The following is a 22,189-nucleotide window of genomic DNA, read 5'->3' as shown; positions in this document are numbered from 1 at the left end:
AGAATCTACTTCTCCACCAACTGCTACCAGCAGGTATTGACAAGAAAGCCATGTAAACTCTGCAGATGACTGCTGATATCCTTAAAGGAGCAGAAAAACAAGCTCTTTTTCAGCATCCTTCAGGGTGGGGTGGCTTTGTATATTAGACTGCAAGTTTTCCTGGAAGATGCAGTTAGGAGATTGCTGAAATCTATTGCTAATGCTCTAACTGCTACTGTAAAAAGTATCCTATAAACCCCATGTTGTCAGTACTTCAAAATTGCTATTATTTAAAAAGGAATAATTTCTAGGAAACTCCAAGATGCGAAAAAGAAACTTATGTTGAATGATTCTGAGGAAATGGTGTGCATTTATAATCTTACTGTTGTGCAGATGATTTTTCATCCATCATGGCTGTACCCTTGAAGCCGTTGTTTTCTCATAATAGCAAGATTCTTTCTTGCCTACCTCAGTTGAAATTTTAATTGGCCTACTAAAACTTTCTCATGGGTAGAGGGAAACATATTTTTTTTGTATTCTAGTAATCCTACTTAGTCTTGATCACCCACTAAAATATAATGTGGCCCATATATAAACTTCAGAATGGACACACACACACACACACTTTTTTTTTCTAAACCCTACACAAGGAAATGCTTAACATTTTTATCTTCTTCACTGCCTGTGTGTTAATATCCCAAGGCATATTTTAGCATATTCTTGCTCAGCCAGGATGCACTGTGCATTAAGACAATGGGCGTTGCTCACTGAAAACAAAAGTTGCTAAATCAGATGTTCACATACTGTTGCTAAGCATGTCACCTGGAAGATTTCCTCTGAGCCAGAATTCTATTAAAGATTACCTTGCCCAGTAGGTGAGGGTTTTGTGGGGTATGTTGCTGTGTTTTAAGACATTAATGTGTATGTTTTCCTTACAGGTCTTAATAAATTCAGAAAGAAACATTACTCTATGGGTTGATGATGTGATTTCCTCCTGTCACAGTACAGTTGCTGGAACAATTCTCTATCATTTCCAAGAGTTTCTAACAATTGCTACACAATAAATCCAGGTAAGCACACTTTTGAGCTGTCCAATAGTTTTCCCCCCATAGATTCACAATAATTATCAATAAAGTGTTAATTAAAAAAATCTCTCACACAGTGACATAACTGTTCCATATATTCTTCGTCCCCTGAATGAATGTTGTGTTATTTCAGGGAAATGCCGTATGTAAAGCAGACACAATCAAGGATTTGTCTCTTAATTCATACTTAGATTGTTCTCATCTGCAAGTGTGATGAGTTCTGTGGAGACGTCTTAGAGCGGGTGGTCAACTGTGGAAGATGACTGGGGGAAGATGGGGCAGTTTGAGCTGGATTACCTGAGGAATGACCTAGCACAGTGGTGGCCAAACTTGGCCCTCTAGCTGTTTTGGGACTACAATTCCCATCATCCCTGACCATTGGTCCTGTTAGGGATGATGGGAGTTGTAGTCCAAAAACAGCTGGAGGGCCAAGTTTGGCCACCACTGACCTAGCAGGTTGTGGGAGGAAAGACTAGAATCCCAGAAGCTGTCTGGCCCTGAAGAGGGGCCCAGTGGCTTGGGAGGTAGAGGTTCAGATCTTGGGGAGGGGCCAAGCCTAAAACCACCTGCAGTGGAATTGCCTCTGTTGGCACCTCCTGTCAGTGAAGACTCCCTTCTGGGTAGGCAAGACTTGGACTGCTTACCTTGCAAATAGCTGTGCCCACCCTGCACTTTGAAAGGAAGATGCAGGGGAGAGATTACTCATTGGATCAATGTCTTAGCTTCCACCTAGCCACGTATTTTAACCTCTCCTGTAGCATGGAACCAAGACATTGTAACCTGACTTATGTACAGCTCATTAAGTGTTTGGCAGATGATCTTAAAGAGTTCCCATTGTTTTCCTGTATTGATAGCCAGGGCAGAAGTTTAGAGTATTCATGCAATTTCATAGCAAGCTACTATAGCAGCATGTTGATTGCTTTGTGTTGCCATTTTTGCCACGGTAATTTGCTATCTTGCATCTCCACTCCCCCAAACATATAAAGATGGGGTGTTTCCTTTCCTTCACTATGTGTCCAGTGCCCTATTGCCCTTGTCTACATCACTGTAATTAGCTAATTAAAATCCTATTGTGCAATAATAGTAACCTTCGTCAAATTATATGCTTTGCTCTCCGCTTTTCTCCTGTTGTGCATTCATATGTTTATTTGAAATACAACTCAGGAATAATGTCTCTTTTTTAAAACAAAAAACAAAAACCTCAAACTACTCAACCATCTAAATGTTAGATTATCATGCTGTTAGTGTGTGGGCACAATGCAAACCAAACATAATTGGTTTTTTAAAGAAACCTAGAACTGATACATTAAGAAAAATATTCTTTATTATTTAAATAAGAATGGTATGGGGGCGGAATAGGGATTCAGATTCTAAATCCACTTGAATGCAAAGGATTCCGAGAGAAAACTCTCATAGAAATTGGCCCTTCGCAATAAATAGTTAAGAAACTGAAAGCATTGCAGAATCTTAGCTCATTCAATCTCTGACTTAATTATATGATCAGAGGGTGACACAGAGATGGAAGTGAATTAGCAGCATGGAAAAGATAAGACCAATCACTTTCCAAGGCTCTGTTAAGGTCTCATTCTTTATGCCAGTCACTCCCCAACTCCCCCCACCACCACTTGAAAATTGCTGAAGGTCTTGGAAGACCACTAAATGATGTTTTTTGCCTGTTGTAGCAATTATAATGTTCTGCGCTAAGTGATGTAATACAGTGGTACCTCCAGTTGAGCATGGGATCTGTTCTGGAGCTCCAGTTGGATCCCGAGGAATTCGCAACCGGAGGTGCTGCTTCTGCACATGCGCACTGCACGGTAGAGCATTTCTGCACATGCACGTGCGGCGAAACTCAGAAAAATACTTTTGGGTTTGCCACGTTCGCATCCTGGAGGATATGCAACCAGAGGTGTGCGTATCCAGAGGTGCGACTGTACAATAAAATGCAATATATTAAAAAATCATACAATATGAATTCCATAGAGCTTTACACTGTTCTTCGCAGACAGACATACTGTAGACCACCTGAATGAAGCTCACAGATCACTGGTAGCCTGTGGGCCACAGTTTGGGAACCCCTGCTATAAGCTGCACAAGCAGCTTTTATAAATTGATACCTAGGACACCAGAGATCATAGAAGGTGCACAGCAATCATGGAATTAATTGTAGTAACACAGAATTTGATTAACTAAACAGGGTTGCAATCATATATTTTCATATCAGAAGAATCGTAAATAAATAAATACTTTAATACTGTAAAGGCATAATCTGGCTTAAACAGTATCTGTGGTGTCATTTGATGGTTGGTTGAAAAATGATCTATTGATGCTTACTGATTTATAGAATATGCAAACATTGCCTCATAAAGTATTTTTATTCAGAAAATTCTCATTCCTTCAATCCTTACAAGTAAGATGTTATATGCAAAGAAGATACTGGTTTTTAATTTAAACAGGACACCCTTTGAAGACCTTATAAATAACAATAATTAGTGGTATCTAAAACATATAAATAATTAATGGATGTTAACACTATAGAAGCATTGAAACAAAAGGGAACATGGATACACATTTCATATTTATTGAAGCATAAATTATGAAAAGAAATTCATAAATATGCCCATAATTTTTATAATTTTAACAGTGGTCTAAATTCTGGTAGTTTAAATGCTTTGGAGTATAGGCTAATTGAAATCAAGAAATTATTTTTCAAAAAGGGTTGATGAAGAGTTATGCAGACATTGTGGAAGAAACAGATAAATAACATATTCCTTTATTTCAGTATTTACAAATCAGACATAAAAAAGTATGGTTCTTAAGAGTGCACAATTTTTGAAGTGGTGATATGATATAACTCAGCTAAGAAAATCTTGATACGGTACATGGTGTAGTGCAAGCATATTTTTTATTTGGAGTAATCTCATCAGCTGCTGTTTATGTTACACTCAAGCTAAGGATACTTAGCATTTTAATTATTGTATGCTGCGTGTTTTCCTTTGTACATATACTTATTCTGTATTATTTTTGTTTGTTTATTGTGGAATGGTTGTTCAATAACTAAATATGGCCTTAATACCAATTCTAGGGAATTTTTAAATAAAACATTAGCATCATATTCCTTAAAAATTAAGTTCTATATTTAAGATGTAAATGATTTAACAGTACTTTCTTCCACATTTGGTAGTATTGCGACGTTTACAATTGGGAGATAGCATTAAAGATGTTATTTGTAGAAAATACTAATTTAGTTTCTATTTGTTGTAGTGGGCTATCTGAAGGATAATAAATTGAAGCTAAACCTTGATAAAGAGATGCTGTGGCTGGACAATTTCTGGGTTGGAAATTAGGAAACAGCCTGGTCTTTATAGGGTTGCACTATACTTGTAGGAGCTGCTGTGTAGTCTGGGATTGCTCATTTACTGAAGGCCGAGGTTCCTGCAATGGTTCAGAGTACTGTTTCCCAGCTATATCTCATTCCAGACATGGATAGCCTGGCCACAGTAAGGCGCACTCAGATAACTTCCCATTTGGATTATTGTAATGTGCTGTACATAAGGCTTCTCTGAAACTGGAGCTGGCACAAACTGTGGTGGCTCAACTTCTAGAGTTGGCTTCTAGAGCAACATTGCACCACTCAGTCTCCTCTTTACCACACCACATATGTCCAATTCCTTCAGAAGGCTTGGTCTCCGAACACTTTATCATCTTGACCGCCCTCCTCTGCACACATTTCAGCTTGTCAATATCCTCTTAAATTGTGATTTGCGGAACTGGACACAGTACTTCAGGTGTGGTCAGACCAAGGCAGAATAAAGCAGCACTATGACTTCCTTTGATCATGACAGTATACTTCTGTTGATGCCACCTTAGAATAGCTTTAGCTTTTTTTGCTGCTGCATCACACTGTTGACTCCTGTTAAGTTCATGGTCTGCTAAGACTCTTAGATCCTTTTCACATGTAATACTGGCAATCCAGGTATCCCCCAACTTATATTTGGGCAGCTGGTTCTTCCTGCCTAGGTGTTGAAGCTTACATTTGTCCCTATTGAAATTCATTGTCTTAGTTTTAAATGAGTTCTCCAATATGTTACTGTCATTTTGAATCCTGAATTTGTCTTTTGCGGCATTAGCTATCCCTCCTAGTTTGGCGTCATCTGCAAATTTGATGAGAATCCCATCAATTCCTTCATCCAAGTCATTTATAACGATGTTGAACAACAACGGGCCCAGGACAGAACCCTTCAGGACCCTGCTTGTCATTTTTTCCCCAGGATGTCAAGGATCAGTTAGTGAGCACTTTTTGGGTTTGATCAGTCAACCAGTTACAAATCCACCAAATGGATACCTCACCCAGTCCACATTTTACCAGTTTCTTCACAAGACTGCCATGGGGGGCTTTGTCAAAAGCCTTGCTGAAATCAAGATATATTATGTCCACGGTATTTCCCTGATCCACCAAGCTTGTATATTTTAAAAAAATGAGATTCGTGTGGCATTACTTCAAGTTAGGGGGCCTAAATAAATAAATAAATAAAATTATCAATACATTTCCTTTTCTCTGCCTACCACAGGAAAGCTATGTTATTAACATGTGTGTTTAAACACAGAGTTGATACACTGACTACAGTTGACTCTGTGTTTATGTATACTGCTTTACTGTTAGAATTAACTGCATGTATTCAAGGATCTGCTTACCTTTCTTTTAAAAAAATCCTCTTCCATTTCTTGCAAATTTCAGTGTAAATAAAGGTGCTCGACTCATTATACTCATTAAAACTGAGTATACTCATTAAAACTGAAATGAGAATTTACTAGTTTGCAAAAAGGGGGGGATATAAATGTAACAACTCTATCTCAGCATAGTTTGCCAATAGCTTATTTTAATATTGTGCAATCAGATTGTCACAGTTGTGGCACAGAATAAATCCAAGACATATTTCTTTAGTGTTCAGAATAACAATCAAAACTGAGATACCACTCTAAGCCCTAATTTAAGAACCCAGGTGTTTAGACTAATCCCCTTACTTTACAGATGCTGGTTCCCTCTGTAAAAGCAGGTTTGGAGACAGGCTTCAAGAAATCTGCAATATATAAAAAGGAATTCTGCAGTCAGAACTACAGAAATTGGCATATTTATGGACTCTTAGCAATAGGAATGTAAGAGGGCAAACTGGAGGACACTTCTCAAGTATTTGACCTAATTGGAATATAAAGAAAGTGGATAGAAAGAAGCTTTTGTCCCAGGCCCATCCATTGAAGATGAACATTGGGAGATTAAGTACAGACAAAAGGAAGTATTTCTTCACATAGCACATACCTAGCTAAACTATGGAATTAAATACTACATGGCCTAGTGATGGCCACCAACTTGGATGAATTTAAAAGAGGACCATACAAATTCATGGAGGATAACACTATCAATGACTACTAGTTGCAATGGCTGTGTACCACTTCCAGTATTAGAGGCAGTACGTCTCTGAATGTCAGTTCTGGGGAGTATGTGTGGGAAGTGCTGCTGTCCTTACCTCCTGCTTGTGTGTGGTTGGCCACTCTTGAGAACAGGAAGCTGGACTAGATAGGCATTTTGGTCAGATCCAACAGAGTGATTCTTAGCTTACACACTAGGGACAAGCAAGCATCCCCAGTCATTGGCTGTGCCAACTGGGCTGATGAAACCTGAGAACAACTGGAGTGCCATGAGAAGCATAACCAGGCATTCAGTTGCCCATTATAGCCTGAGCTCCATGCGGAAGTGGCAAAACAGGGAAATGCTTTCTGTCATGCCCCATGGGGATCCCACAGTAGGCTAGCAAATGCTAAGTCCGTGGGGGACTGGGTGATCTTTACAAAATATAATTTATAAAGTAGCTCTGCATTACGAAGAACAAGTATGTAAAAGTGGCCAAACCCCAGCACACCCCAGATCAAAAAAACCATACCGGGTTCTTCATTTTCAAGCATTTGTAGTGCTTTTCTTAGAATGGATACCTGCAAATGTAATGGCCCACATTCTCTCATTTATTCTTAACTTTGAATTATGTCATGTATTTATAAAACAGTAGCTTATTTTAAGAAACTACTAAAATTGAGTTAATTAACTTCTTCTCTTTCAGTGCTATCCTTTCGTAGGTGACAATTCTGTGTGATAGATAAATGATGAAACAATTCGCAAAGTTCTTCCCAATATTAATTAAAAAGTGACCAAATGCTGAAAATTGCAAACATGTCATGTATATTGTAAGGAATATTAATCAAGGTCTGACAAGTTCAGCAGTGGTGAAGTATCACATTTGGAACAGAGAATTAAAACAGCCTCTCGGTGATTTTGTTGTACAACTGACAAGAATATTTTGAAATAATTAATATATATGCCTTTTTTCCCTTCGAGGAACAGAAACCACTTACTGAAATGAGAAAGAACTGTCCATTTGGTACAGTAGTACTGTGAATTTGAAGAAACTTAATGGCGCATTGTGCAATCTATATCTTCAGGTCTTTGACCATTTCCCTCTCTTTGTTGTTGTTTTTTTTAAAAGTCTAGAGTTTAAATTTAGCATTATACTCAAAAATGCACAGGAACAATTGAGCTACATATGATAAGCATACTTATCATTGTAATAAATAATATTGTAAGATGTAATAAGAACTGTTGGGTATATTTAAGAATTATAGAAGCTGATGGAAAAATAAAGCACCATCCATCCCTTCCTTGTATACGAGAGGGAATCCCCATAACGTCTGAACGTGCTGCTACTGGGTTAGGTTCATTGTAGCTCACCTGCTTAGCTGTGAGAAGCACATGCTTTTTATGATGGTAGCCTGCAAGCCAATGCTTGAAGATGACTGGGACCTCCGGATACATCTATAAAAGGCATAAGACTATTACTTGGTATTTGGAAAGGGTTGAATTGTACCCCATATTTGTAAATTATCTTGTATTTCTATACGGAGTTGTAAGGTTAAAATACGAGGTGGCCTTAGGAAATAGATTTAAAGGACTGTGTACTGTATACTAATGAAGATGCCTAGATAAAATAATGCAGCATTCTTCATAATTTCAAGATAAAATATTGGGCCAGTAATTTCATTTAGGCTGTTCATTTCACTTGAATCTTCTGTCATGCTTGGCATCATAGTTTTGTACATCAGCCTGTTTTTGCCTGGGGGAGGGTCTTTTTAATTGTTAACCACTTAAAACATACAGATATTTAAAATTGTGCTCAGAAAAAAAGGAAATTAAATTGTGGCGGTGTGTAAGTTGTGTCATTTTGAAAAGATGCTGCCCAAGATTGAAGTTGTTTTGTTGAGCGCATTCTCCCCTGTCATGTTCCTTTGTAAAGCAAAAAAACAAAACACTAGTTTATCACAGTGGCTGGTTCCTGGCTAGGTCTGAAGAACAGACAACGTAATTTCAGTAATCATCAACTAATTGGCCCTTGTTCTTTAAACATTTATAATTACAGAAGTATTTTCTTCCTTCAATCCCTGAAGTGGTCTGTTGTCTCCCGCATGGATTATGAACATTTAACTATTATCTTGTAGATTATCAATACATAATTAAAATGCTATTGGAGATAAAGCATCATTCATTTCCCCCCCAAAGGGTAAACACAGTGGGGAAACAGATCATTCTGTTAACTGCAAGTTAAGTTTAAAAAAAGAATATCAAAACAATTTATGCCAGGGAAGGGCGGGGTGGTGGTGGTGATGATGGAACACCTCTGGAAATGATGGGACTATCTAGTTTAATATGCTTGATAATTTTTCATTTCATTTCACTTTTAATTTGTATACCACCTAGGTGGTTTGCAACAACAGAATATAAGAATCACACACCTTATAATAATCTGATCCAATACAAAAAAAGTCATAATATAATAAAAACATAACTTTAAAATAAACAAAACATATGAAATAAAGTAATGTTCAGTAATCCATTTCCTCCATTGCCTCACTGACAATTCCATTTCCCAGAAGGTGGAAGAAGCTCTCTTGGAACAGACTCTCTTGGATAGGGTTGCTATATTATGAAGAGCAAAAAGAGGACACATTTGCCAACTTCTACCTTAAACTATGGATCACCCATGAAGAAAGAGGACGTGTCCTGGAAAAAGAGGACATATGGCCACCCTACGGGTGGTAGCCTTAGAGGTTTCATGGCCTTCTGTCATTGATGTTTTAGTTGGGTCCCTTCCAACTCTGCAATTCTATGATTCTATAACACAATAGTACACAATAAAAGTAAATATAAAAATATTAGCAAATAATTATACAGAAATTCAGTCTTAACAATTACAATAAATAATTACTAAACTATACTCAATAAAAAAGCAAGTCGCAATGCATGAAATACCACAATACATACAAAGCCATGTAGAAGAATTAAATTGAGAAACAAAGATACACAACTATTTTTTAAAAAATGTATCCTGAACTCCTCTTCTCCCTTCCCAGCTTCTGCTGTTCTTAAAGTAATGACTTCGGAGAGGCTATTGCTCAGATAGAGGGTACAGGAGGTGAGGCTCTTTTGCCCTTCATTGCCTTTCCTTACTGAGGAAGCAAGGTGGCACCATGCTGGGGCAGAAGAGATGTCATTTCTCTTAAGTAGCCCTTTCTCATCATCTGTTTCTGCTCCCTATTCACTCATACATGCCAGACTAGTTGAAGCCTCAATATAATGCACAGGGCAGCAACTCTGCTCTGAAGGTTTCTCAGGCTGGGGCTGGGGGCAGCACAGGTGAAACCAGTCACCCCATGAGAACAGACTGTTCTTCCTTTGAAATACCCTCCCCCCAAAAGTTCCTGGGGCTGGAGGGTAGGGCGATGGAGGTGGGGAAAACCATGGCCAGCACGAAGTCTCTTGCCCCTCGCAGAATAAATGTTCCATTTCTTCCATTAAGAACCTTCTACAGTGAACCCATTGACACTATTATATTTTAATATATTCTAAAACTCAGTTTGATCTAATTATTGAGCCTGGTCCTGAATACTAAATATAGCTTTACAACACTTTGAACTACACATTAGAAAATGCTGGTTCTCAACATTCTTCTCACGTGACATTTTGTACTTCAGATTCAGATTCCTGAGTACAAAATACAGTGCCTTGCATCTATTGTAACTGGTGTACTTGCGGTTAAACATCTGCTTTTATCTGCCAAAAAAACTGGTGACAATTGAAACAGGATCAAGCCTCAGCTGGGATTTTTGCTGAGAACTAGCCTTTTAAGCAAATGTGTACAATTCACATTGACACAGGGCATATGTGTTAAACATCATTGGAAGCCCCCTATCTGTCAAGCCTGCTTTGTTCCTGCTTAATTTGATAGACAAAAAGGCACAAGATGCACTCTTCAGAGAACTAATTCTATTTCTAATGCTGGCTGTTCTGTTGGTCATTGGCTCAAACTAGGAAAATAGTGCTGAAATAGTCAACTCCACCAAACACACATTTAGAAAAAATGTAGGATAATCTGATGATGGAAAAAAAAATACATACCAAGGAAGACAAACCTATGACCAAGGCCTCCCTGCAAATTATCCCATTACTTGTTTACTGTTTTTAAAGAGGCACTTTAAACCATCAAATGTACAGTACATTTTATTCAAGTTCTATAGTTCATTTGAATTATATGATGAGCAGCTAGTACAGCATATTTTAATTAGATTGTTAGATGAAGGAAACAAGTTACTCTTAGAGAACCAAAGAGGAGAGACAGTGAATTCTGTCTAGGGTACATATATGCAGATTGGAGTAATAATACAGAGCCATTGTCCCTAACAACTCCTGCTAATATGATTCTAATGAGTGAAAGGTTTGGTGGATAAATTTTGGCTAACATTATAGACATGTTACATGTGAACAGCTGCACATAACTGAAGAGAAAAAGAGGTGCCAGTACTCACCATGAAGTTGTTAAAGTTAAGTGCCACACTTTTTAACAACAACAACAAAAGGGCCAGCACTGCATACCTTTGCATACCCCCTGAAGAAGAAGAAAAGTACTGCAGAAGAGCATTCTGGAAAGCTCATGCTTGATCCAGCCAAAACAGGCATATTAGTTTAAGAACTGACTTCTCTTACCTCTTTGTCTGTGGTAGTGAACAGTACAAAGAAAGTTATGAATTGGAAAATACTTTGCTTGCATTCATGCAAATTGCTGCTCTGGGTCACAACCTTTTTCTCTGTAGGGAGCTCTACCACACATAAACATTCCGTATATGATACACTGTTGGGTTTATGATACGGTTCATGATCTAATTTATGCACCCTAAAGGCTGCTTTGTTTCCTTTCTTTGGCCCCTAAATATAGCATCAACGTTTCTATAGTCTTCTCATAACTAATATTCAGAGAATTGTAATTAATGATTAAGTACAGTCTTTATGGATCTTGCTGCCTACTCAGTCACATAAAGAGACTGGCTCTGAAACCCATAAGCAGCTATATAATATGCAACTGTAATGTGAATAATTATTCCTCTGAAAGTCCTATAATTATGGTTCCTGAAGCAGTCTTATTATTAAGTCATCTTAATAGAAACTCAAAGCAAAATTGCCTTGAGTTTTGTGATGATATAAATATTGTTCACTGAAAACTTGAGTGCTTTGTCTCTCTTTACAATGCAGCAGAATAAATACGTGGTTGCAGGGATTTCATAGAAAACTTCCAGTGTGGTCTTTTGCCCAGCTTAAACCCACTAAGGCAGGACAGAACTACCACTATGATGGAGGACAACACCCCAACTAACTGAGGAGTACAAATCTGTCTTGCCCAGAGATTCACTGGTGGAGCATGATCAAGGGTGAGACCTCATTAGCTCAGTGTTACCCTAACCCTTCTTGTTTCCCTTGTTGGTTATGCTCCTAGGACAGGCTGGGTAGCCAGTTGGGATGATGCTTGAAAGAGGACATGCAATGGAGGTTTTACTGGAACAATGACCAGAAGACACTGGCTGTTGATCAAATGTTTATAGGAGAAGTGTGTCTGCAAAGAGTGAAGGGAGGATGTTGAAGGAAAGGTGCCGTGGAGTATGACTGAGTCATGAGTCAGCTAATTACCTGCATTGGTCTTTTCATTCATGCACTTACATTTCTGGCTACCTAGATTCAGGGTTATGTTTCTCTTCCTAGTCTTAGTTCCTAATAGCCCATAAAGGCTGGGGTGTTTTCTGTGCTAAATATGTGCTTTCTCACACATCCGCAGCTGCTTATTGACCATGCATGGGACTGAGAGGAGGGATAAAGAAAGGGGTGCTAAAGGAATTTTTGGAAACTTTTAAAGCAGGTTAAACGGTAATGAAATTAAAGACAGAGTGAAGCATTTTTTAAAGCGTCTTTTGGAAAGGATGGCTCAACCATCAGTTCATTTGCAATTCTAGCGTTAAACAAAAAGGTAGATAATTGGGGCACATTCCTGATCCTTAAAGCATGGAGGATTAGAAAAGTTAGGTTTGAACTTCCCCAGTAAGTTATGTGTTGTATTTTTATATTATTGTGGGCTTCATACTGATTCCAGGGATTAGCAGGTCTTCACAGGAGCTAGTATGATCATCTACTCCTCTTTCTTTTATATCCTCTTCCAGCTGCCTGAGTTTTACAATGTGGAAAAAGTGGGCCATTCTTGACATAGTTATATAGAGGAGTCAAACATTTTTGCCCCATTTGATGGCCTCAAAAGATCACCAAGATGGGGAGGGTAGAGGGTGCACAGGGGCTGAACTTTTCTGCAAGAAACTGTTCCCCATTTTAGTTCATCTTTACTATTTAGTTTCAAACCACTATGCTTTGCATATTAGCTAATCCTGATACTAGGTTCATATTAAATCTCAGCAAGGGGGATACTCTGATGGTTCCTTTGTCATTCCTCTCTAGCATTCCTGGCCCTTCTGAGATCTTAGGCAATATTTCCTGCTGCTTCCTTAACAAGATAAATCTGCTGGATTTCTGTTGCCCTATGGCTCCCACACATTTGCATGTGACAGGGGAAAGTGGGAGTACTTACACTTAAAACAGCTCATGGTTCCTGAATTTTCAGTTGATGCAGTTCTTGACAGCAGATAGCTTATTGAACTTGTAAATAAATGGCTTCTCCCAACAAATGTCCTGAAGCAATTTACAAGAATAATTTGCAAAATAAAATAAAATACAGTAATAACTTTTTAAAAAATACATAGGCGTGAAAGTAAAAAAATCCAAATACATAGGCATGAAAGTAAAAAAAATCATCGGTGCTGCCCAAATGCATGAGAAAACAAAAGGATCTTTGCCCATGCCCAAATGATGACAAAGTTGGTGCCAGGCAGGCCTCACTGAAGAGAGCATTCTATAGACAGGAAACTACTACAAAAAAGGCCTATTCTCACCACATCAGCAATGAGGTGCAAGAACAAAAATGATCACCAGTACCCATCCTTAGAAACTAAAAATCATCCATTAACTACAGACCAGATGCCTCTGAAACCAGGGGTGCCAACTTTAATAAAATATTGGGGTGGGGGAAGGTAAGCCCCACCCCACATAATTTATTGATCACAAGATGCAGCACACACACACACACAATTTGAATGGCAGTGCCCATCAACTATGAGGGGGGACGGCCCCCTCAAATATTTTTTGGGGGGGTGAAGGAACTTTGTTGTCCTCTAGGAGTTGGCTCCTATGCCTGGAACATTACCTGCTACAGTAGCAGACTCCAAGCCCCTATGAAGCTCCTCTTTATTTTTATTATCATTGTTGACAATGTATCCTTTAGTCAGTTTTGCATTTGTTTAATTTAATTACTCTTTCGCATACACACTCTGAATAGCAAGCAGGACCTAACCATGAAACTGGTTTTACTTAGTAAATGTAAATGCTACCACCACAATGTATCTTGCAATGATAATACAGCATTAGAAAGAATAGCACAACATACAAAAGTTAAGGTTTTGAGAGAAGGAAACTGCTCTGTCTTCTTAAATGTATTTTTGGGAAATATCCATATATATACACTCTGTATTCAGAAAGAGCTGCCATCATTAACTGATAGCCTGCATTCTTCAATTTCATTGCTTTCTTAGTGAGTTATAAACAGAAATAACTCTTTCTGTTTACTGTATAACTTACAGTTCAATTTCAAATTTGGATTTATTGTCCCCTGTATGTATGTTTCTGAGGCATGGAGATTTCACATTTTATAAATAATTCTGAAAAAGAGAGTTGGTAATGACAAAAATCAACATAGCATCATTTTAAAAGAATGATTACTGGAGAGGGAGATAGGCTACAAAATATATAGCAAGTTTTGCCGATCATAAGCACAAAGGGAATAAAAAACTCAAAACGTAAGAGGTAGTCAGATAATATGATCAATGATGATTTCTAAACAGACGTTTTTACCAAAATAGTTTTCACATTTGTCTTTTTAATGTTTAATGATTGCTACAACCCTGGTCTTTTGATCCAAGAAAGATATGAAGAACCTATGGAAACTACAGTATTTGACTATATATTTAGCTGACCACTAAGCCTTTAATCCCTACATTTTTATGTTCAGATAAAGAGGTACAAAAAAGCAATTTTAGCCCAGAAAGGAATACTGAAAATAAGTGTTGAAAGGAATAGTATGGTAAATCAATCAGCACTAAATCAGTTCTGAAGGCATTGGATTAAAAGAAGTGTCTGTATGGCCTGTTAACTGAAGGACAGCATGTTACCTTCTGAATGACCACAAGGGCACTTCATGATAATAGTTAAGTTATCATTCACTGCAACACTTTTCATTAATCTCATAAAATGAAATATAGTAGTGAAAAGGCCAGTGGTCATCAACAAAGAGAGCCAAGCACGAGCATTTGCAGATCAGCCCTAAAGATCTATGGAGTGACAGATGTCACAGCCAGATTTCATCCGCTTTTATAAACCTAAAACAGTATACTGTCAAGGTGGGTTAAAAAAAAAAATCCAAATTATATTACAGTATTAAAATTTAGATAATTTGCAGTTCTAAAAATCAATATGTTTTTAACTTGCTCTTGGATTGGATTGTTTGTTTTTTATTGTTTATATTGTAAAGACCTTTGACTACAAACAACAAAGCTCAGACAGAGATGTGCTCTTGCATTTAAACTCCCTTGAAGCCTTTAGCTTTTCTTGCATCTTCCTTCCTTTTGCGATTGTCATTATATGGGAAGAAAGGCTAATTTACTTTTATTTATTTATTAGCAACCAGTGTGGTGTGGTGCTGTGAGGCCATACTCAATTATATTGGGATAAGACAAGGCCATGGCCCAAGCAGCTTGGATGTATCATTCCAAATGTACACCCCAGGTTCCCTTGAAATGTTTTGGATGATACTGGGATGCAGCTTTTGAAGCAAGCGTAGTCATGTGAAACCTGGGAAGGCTGCTCAATCATCTGGGGTATATCTGGGAAATTCTGGGGTATATCTTTCATATTGCATACTGCTTCACTGGTGCCCTTAACAGTATTCAAAAAACACAGAATCTAGGACCAATTAAAATGTCACCAACTAATAGACAAGTGATTGATTTCTGCTAAGCAAAACAACAGTGGCTGGGGAGCTAGGCATGATGTCGAAGCCCCTAAATCAGCAGATTATTTTAAATCTTATAATGGAGCACAGGATGTGTTATGCAGACTTAACAGTGCAGTTCCATGCAAGTCTGCTCAGAAATAGTTCTTAACTGAGTTCAATGGGACTTACTCCCGGGCAAATGTTCACATAAACTGCAGCCTTAATTAGATCAGACCCTGCTAGGTGCTAAACTGAGACATACTGGGAGAAGGATAATATAAACACTAATAAGTGCTTTGATCCGTCTCCAGCACTCAGCAGAACCCACAAGCTATGACCTTTGCTAAGGCAGAAAAAAAGAAATATGGCATCAGCAAAGCTGGATACTAATTTTAGGTGGTACACTAAGTTAAGAATTAATAAAAGACAAATTAGGTGCATTTTTGTGTGTGTCCACTGCCAATGCTTAGCCTTTTCTTTTCTCCCACCCATATCATTTTACTGAACTTCATGTCAGAAGAAGAGTTCTGGAGAACCTGAAAGCTCACTAGTTTGTGGTTTTTACTTGGTCCTAGTAAAGGTATCATGCTACTGGGGATATTCTGGATTTTTTTTTGTTCCTAATAGACCAACACAGCCACCTACAATTTATGTGTTCTTTGCTATTGGGCTGCCTGTGGCAAGGTAGAGATTTTAAGTCGTTTTGACTTGCTCTCTTTTATAAATGTATGGTTGTTCCAGTTTACTCAGTTGTACATGGGTGCCAAGTTTATTTTACTGTTAGACTGTTACCTGTTTAAGCACTGGTGCATATGGCCAGGTAGCTACACAGAGACCATTGAAAATGCAACAGTTTGTGTGACACAACTTGAAAAGCAAAGAAATGTTCTGTCTCTTCATCATCATTAAACCGTGCTTTAGTTCATACAGTTGTAAAATGATGCTAGCATGAAGGATGCCAGCTGCTATTTCAGTACAGCTACAATAATGGAATTTAATGCCAACTCCTTCGGTATGCATCCCTATATGTCAAGCGTTTACATCAGCCCTCTCTGTCTGATCCTCAAGACTCTCCCAAAGTTGTACCTCCTCCTCAGCCACGCCCATTATCCCCAGGCCACACCCTCAATGAACCCTCCCTTGTATTGGACCCTGATTATGTCTCTTGCCTGCCTGGGTGAAGGATTGTATGTGCAAATTTATTCTGATGTATGGAGGTAAAATTTACATTCCTTGCTCTACCCACATTTTCCTCTGGCCCTGCCCACCACTGGGATACAGCTCCTAAAAGGCTGTACAAAGGTATGCATCCCTCAGGCTGAAAGGTTTTCTCTATTCCTGGTTTACATGGTTGTGTATTTGTGTGTGTGGTGGAATTTGTCAATATGATCCAAGGATAAAATAGCTCCTATGTCCTCCAGATGGCTTGTCAAAGACTTTGTGAAGGGGTACATCAAGTAGTAACACATTCTGAATTAATCTTTATTGCTTCCGTTTCCTATGTTCACATGAAGAATGTAAGACCATTGCTCTGCATTATGTTCCTTGTGTATCTGATTGAGCTGGTGCCATGTAATTTTTGTTCATGAAAATGTATTTCTGATCTCAGCCTGTTGCCTTTCAGCATCAGCATTAACTTCTGTGTTTTCTTTCCAGCAAGGCAGTAGTCAGTTTGTATTAGAGCATCTATGGCATGTGCTTTTGTTTGACTTGGCTGCTTTTCATCCACTTGTCATCTTTCCTCCAGCTTCTAGATTAAATCGTCTTATATCACATGTATCACTTTCCTTAGCAAAACAAAAAAACCCTGAGTGCATGTTAGTTGAGGTGGATTACAATCAAGATTGTTCTTTTCCTGACGTGTTGCACACAAGAAAAGAAATTAAATGACTCTAATTGATTTGTTGTTTTCCTGTTTGCTGGCCTAAATTATGAGATCAGAGGCATTTTATGACAAAGTTTCAGTGTAACCAACCTAATTAATTGAAATGAAATAATCTTAAACATTTCTTCATGCATGTACACAGGTTCTTTTTTAGTGTTTACAAATTAGTTCCTAGCCTGGAATTGCCATTTGAAGGTTTGGCAATTGTCGTGAATTGTTGGTTTCATACTTCAATGTAGTAAATGAGCAGTTCACATTTATTTTTTATTAATACTGTTACCCATTTCTCACTAAGAGGTCCCTGGGTGGGTTACAACAATTTAAAAAACAAACAAAAATGAAATCAGTTAAAACATGTCACAGATGAAAGAATTTGAGTGAGCCCTAAAATATTTACCTCAGGTGTCAAGGGTCTTTAATTCCCCAAATTATGATCTAACCATATTATAGCCAGGGCAAAAATGTGAATTCGAAGACTAAAGAAGTTAGTTCCAAGTGCTAGACATGTTACCTCATGAAAACTAGGTTCCCAGTGCAGTGTTTCTAGAATAACAGGAAGGCATGGGAACATTTTCAGGAAGGAAGGACAAAAGTGGGAGTGGCTTTCCTTCACCTCCGTCCAAGACCAATTGCCAACTGTGGGAGCCTAACTAGGGGAAACTGGGAGTAAAATGGATGGGGAGGAAAGAATGCAGGAGAAAAGGAAGAGCTGTAGCTCAGTGGTAGTGTGCATGTTCTGCATACCAAATGTCCCAGTTTCGGTCCCTGGCATCTCCAATTACAACTGGCTAAATTGTCACAGGGCCACTGCCAATTGGAGCAAACTTCAAATTTCAGCCCATTTGTTCTTCTTCTTGTTGTGTTTGCTGAAGTAAAGTACTGCTCTGCCCTAAAGTGCCACCACAACCATGATTGTGATAAAAATGTAACTTAAACTTTTTAAAATGGACAATCGGATACTTAGGACTATTGATATGACATATATGATTCCAAATTCACAACACTTGAAATCATTAGTCAAATGTTCTACAGAACCAGATCTACACTTTGTTTAAAAGTATAAATGTCTCAGGACATACCTGCCTTTGTTCCAAACTACACTAAGGTCATCTGACTCCAAAAAGAGACCACTGGCCCATGGATCTTCAAGGAGATCAAATGTCTAAATACAAATAGAATAGTTACATACAAATGGATAATGACTGTTGTGACATTTCTGTGTCCATAGTTTTTAGGAGCACTAATCTGTCTCCTTAACTGAAATGTCACATTGAAGACTTTCTAGGCAATCAGGCAGAAAATTCCTATTTTTCATGACTTGCTTCATAGGAGAGGCATGGCAGATAAACTTTCAGCTATCCTTTTTATATAGTGTCAATGAAAAACTAAGGCCCTTCCATAATGGAGACTTGTACCCTTTTAAATGCCCATTTGTGAGGATGAATTGAGATTTAAAAAATTGTAAAGCCCTTTGCATCCTAGAAGTCCTAAAACACATAACCCAAAATGTTGGTTTGTAGTCGCAGGGTGAAAGGAGCCTTTTCTGCATGGCAAGTCACTGTAGATAAATAGTTCTCCACAGGAGGGCAGTCCTACAGTGTAGACAATAGTTAGCTAGATGGACCTTTGTCTGAGTTGGTACAAGACATCTTCCTTCCAAACATAAATAAATAAATGGTGCATTAAGAAAAAAGACCAAAAAAAAGTATGGCAATGGATCTCAGGGACCAGATGCAGGCAGGGAAGGAGACAGAAAAGTACTGAAAGGGGAACAATGAGACACTATGGGTAGAGGAGAGAAAGGAATTGTCTCAGGTCCAGAATGTTTAAGTACAATCGCATATATGTTTCTCCCATGATAGTACATATTTGATTTACATGTGGTTATCAGTGCTGCTCCTTTCTACTGATAACTACATCAAATTATACTTCTTGTAACTATTTATTTACTACATCCATTTATAGAAGCATTCCTTAAGTGGATACATGCCATTAAGTTTCTAGGCACATTCAAAGTAATGTTCGCTATTTTAAATATGATGAATGTGGATTTCTTCCTATTGGTTCTTGAGATCAGGGTGCAATCCTACTTGCATTATTGTAACAGAGTGGGATTGCAACTCAGCATGTCTACAAGAGTGCTTTTCTTCCCTTTCCCCAAAACTTTAGTTAAAATCTAAGAGTTTGAACATCAACAATCCTAATGTAGTCCATTGCTAATCTGCAGAAACATTGTAGTAAAATGTTACTGGAATGTATTGATTCTTAGGTTGCTTTCTACCGATATGATTTTAGCAACAAGAAAAGCAACTACACAGGTGTAGAAAGTTACTAAAGTATTACTGCTGCTTTGTCCAGCTCCCAATTTCACTCCAGATTCTCCTACCTCAATGTTAAGATGTATCAGTGTCAGCAGAATTATTTGTCACAGCTAAAACTTTTCCAAGCTCTAATTATATTGCACCCCATGGATTTCATGCAGCTGGAGGCCTTTCTTAACATTTTATAAACTCAATTTCTGAATAGTTTTAAAATTCCACCATATTAATTCAGATTGAACAGAAATTCAGCACTGAAAGTAGTTCAGCTGACAGTGTTGTAAAGTGAGAGAAAACTCCTGTACATAATACAGGTGTCATTGTTATATGCAAGCCCTTAATTACAATATAAATCTGAAGTGGGCAGAACACCAATATAGTTGATCTTTGGATGATATGCAGAAGAGCACCAAGGATTTCTGATTCTCAGTTTTTTAAAAATGTAGGTAAATAACCTTTTTCCAAATTAAGTTGCTGGAACACATGGCTTGGGGTTTTTGGGGTGTGGTGAGGGGCAGGATCAAGAATGCATTTTGACTGAAAGGATTGTGACCTCAGTACCAAAACGAAATCCTGTGATAAGATTCACTCAGATGCCCTCTTCCTTAATTCTAAGTGGCTGTCTGTCCCTTGTCCTAAGCCACTATTTTGTCTCCAGCTGGTGGATCTTGGGGTCTAGCAAAATAGATCTCTCAAGCTTGAAGTTCATCTGCCTCTGTTCTAGAGTGCTTGTGGCTTCTGAACCAGGGTGCCCCATAGCGTTTCAGGGCTTGTCCCAGGTGAGACAGGGTTTCTACAAGGTCCCATAAGTTGAAATGGGGAATCCCAAAAGCTTTGTTCTATTCTGATGACTTGGTTGCAACCCACCCACCTACCCATCACTATAATTTTTTTGTGACAAAGGAAACCAAGTTTACAAGAAATGCCCTTGATTGAGTGGGAAAGTGTGGGCAGAGAGGGAAGGAGGGGTAGGCCATTTTGACTGAGAGGTTTAGAATTTAACAGGGCTCTCCAATCACAATGCTTCATGGGAGAGAAGTTGAGAGAAACATATATGTATTTGTCTCAAATGCTCATTGTTCTTTAGCAAGTTTTCTCTCTTGAGCAGGATTAGGTTGTATCCCTCTTCCTACTGACTATACTTCTGAATCATTTTCAGTTTACCAGAAATAACGCATTACATCTACCACCTTTATTTTCATTCTGTTTTTTTCTTTCTGTTCCAGTACTTCTGCACAATTTTTTTTATTAGTGTGCAGTCTTATTCCTCTTTTCTCCTACTTTCAGTTTTAGGGCCGCTATTCATGTGTGATGTTCAGTTTGTTCTTCCTGTATTTTCCTTTTTAGTAGAGTTTTTATCCTTGCCCCACTCTAGATCTGGGACTTCGCATGTGAATCTTTTTCAGTTAAACTGAGCTATTTTATCTTATTTTTCACTCCGCTTGTTTCTCTCGTGCACTCAGGCCCAGCCCCCAGTTGTGTGTGTGCCTTTCTCTGACTCTGCCAGAGTGAACTGGTTAATTTCAGCCCCTTTTAAGCAACACACACACACACACACACACACACACACACACACACCACTCTTATTCATGAGAGGCACATGCACCTGGCAAGTCATGGGGTGCCCTATCCCCAAACCCTACTGATAGGTTTAGACAAATGACTGGTGGGTCTGGTAATGGCAGTAGCAGAAGTATTAGCATCAACAGCACTGCCTGTTCTGAATTCTCTCAAACTCAAACACTGATGTAGGCAAGAGGAGCAATACTCAGCTTCTTTCTGAAGCTGGCATGAACAGTAGTGGAAGCAAGAGGCAGAGTATATTCTAGCATTGCTTTGAATTGGCAGTGGATCTGAAGGCATGCCGTCTGCTTGTGTTACAGGAAACAGCTTGCAGGAAACTAATGGTTTAATATGTCACGAATATACTATAGATAGTAGCCATAGGACAAAAGCCCCAGGTAAAAGGGACTGTTGAATTGAAAAAGTTTGGCATAGAATAAATCACATAATGATCTCGGTGCAGTAAATGTTTCAGCTGGTGCAGGCATAGCAGAGGCTTGTGAAAGTACAAAGGAAGACAGTTGAGAGGAAGTACATAAACAGGAACCCAAGACTGTACAACTACAGCACATGAATCAAACTTGCGGTTAGCGCAAGTGGTGTGTTGAAATTTCTCAGTAGTTTTCCTATCCTGCAAAAGAGGCTTCAACAATAGAGATGGTAAAAGTTGGTTCTTCCTGAGGCAGAGTGGGATCCGGACCCTGAGTCAAACCAGGAAGACTATGAAGCACCTCAGGATGATACGAGCTGCTTCCCAAAGTGCAATATCGGTATCTGAACTGAATCTTGATGTTGGTGCTCCCCCCCTGGCAACTGTTGATTTGAGGGCTAAATATGCTCAGT

The 22,189-nt window shown here is 38.5% G+C and overlaps 1 protein-coding gene across 3 annotated transcripts in view; it reads left to right on the top strand.

The window, feature by feature from the left end:
* LOC310763971 (heparan sulfate glucosamine 3-O-sulfotransferase 1-like) overlaps positions 1-22,189 on the top strand; it is an 83,569-nt gene that overhangs the window by 48,191 nt on the left and 13,189 nt on the right. For 2 of the 3 annotated variants that reach the window (XM_083617069.1, XM_083617070.1), the window contains one exon: positions 918-1,049. The gene's annotated coding sequence lies outside the window, so the exon portion shown is untranslated. Of the gene's footprint in view, positions 1-917; positions 1,050-11,691; positions 11,868-22,189 lie in introns of all 3 variants that reach the window. The other variant, XM_083617071.1, reaches the window with a different exon arrangement.

Source organism: Podarcis filfolensis, assembly GCF_964270895.1.
Source record: "Podarcis filfolensis genome assembly, chromosome: 5".
NCBI classification, from domain to species: domain Eukaryota; kingdom Metazoa; phylum Chordata; class Lepidosauria; order Squamata; family Lacertidae; genus Podarcis; species Podarcis filfolensis.
The sequence above is the reverse complement of the archived record's forward strand: the minus strand, read 5'-3'. Positions and strand labels throughout refer to the sequence as shown.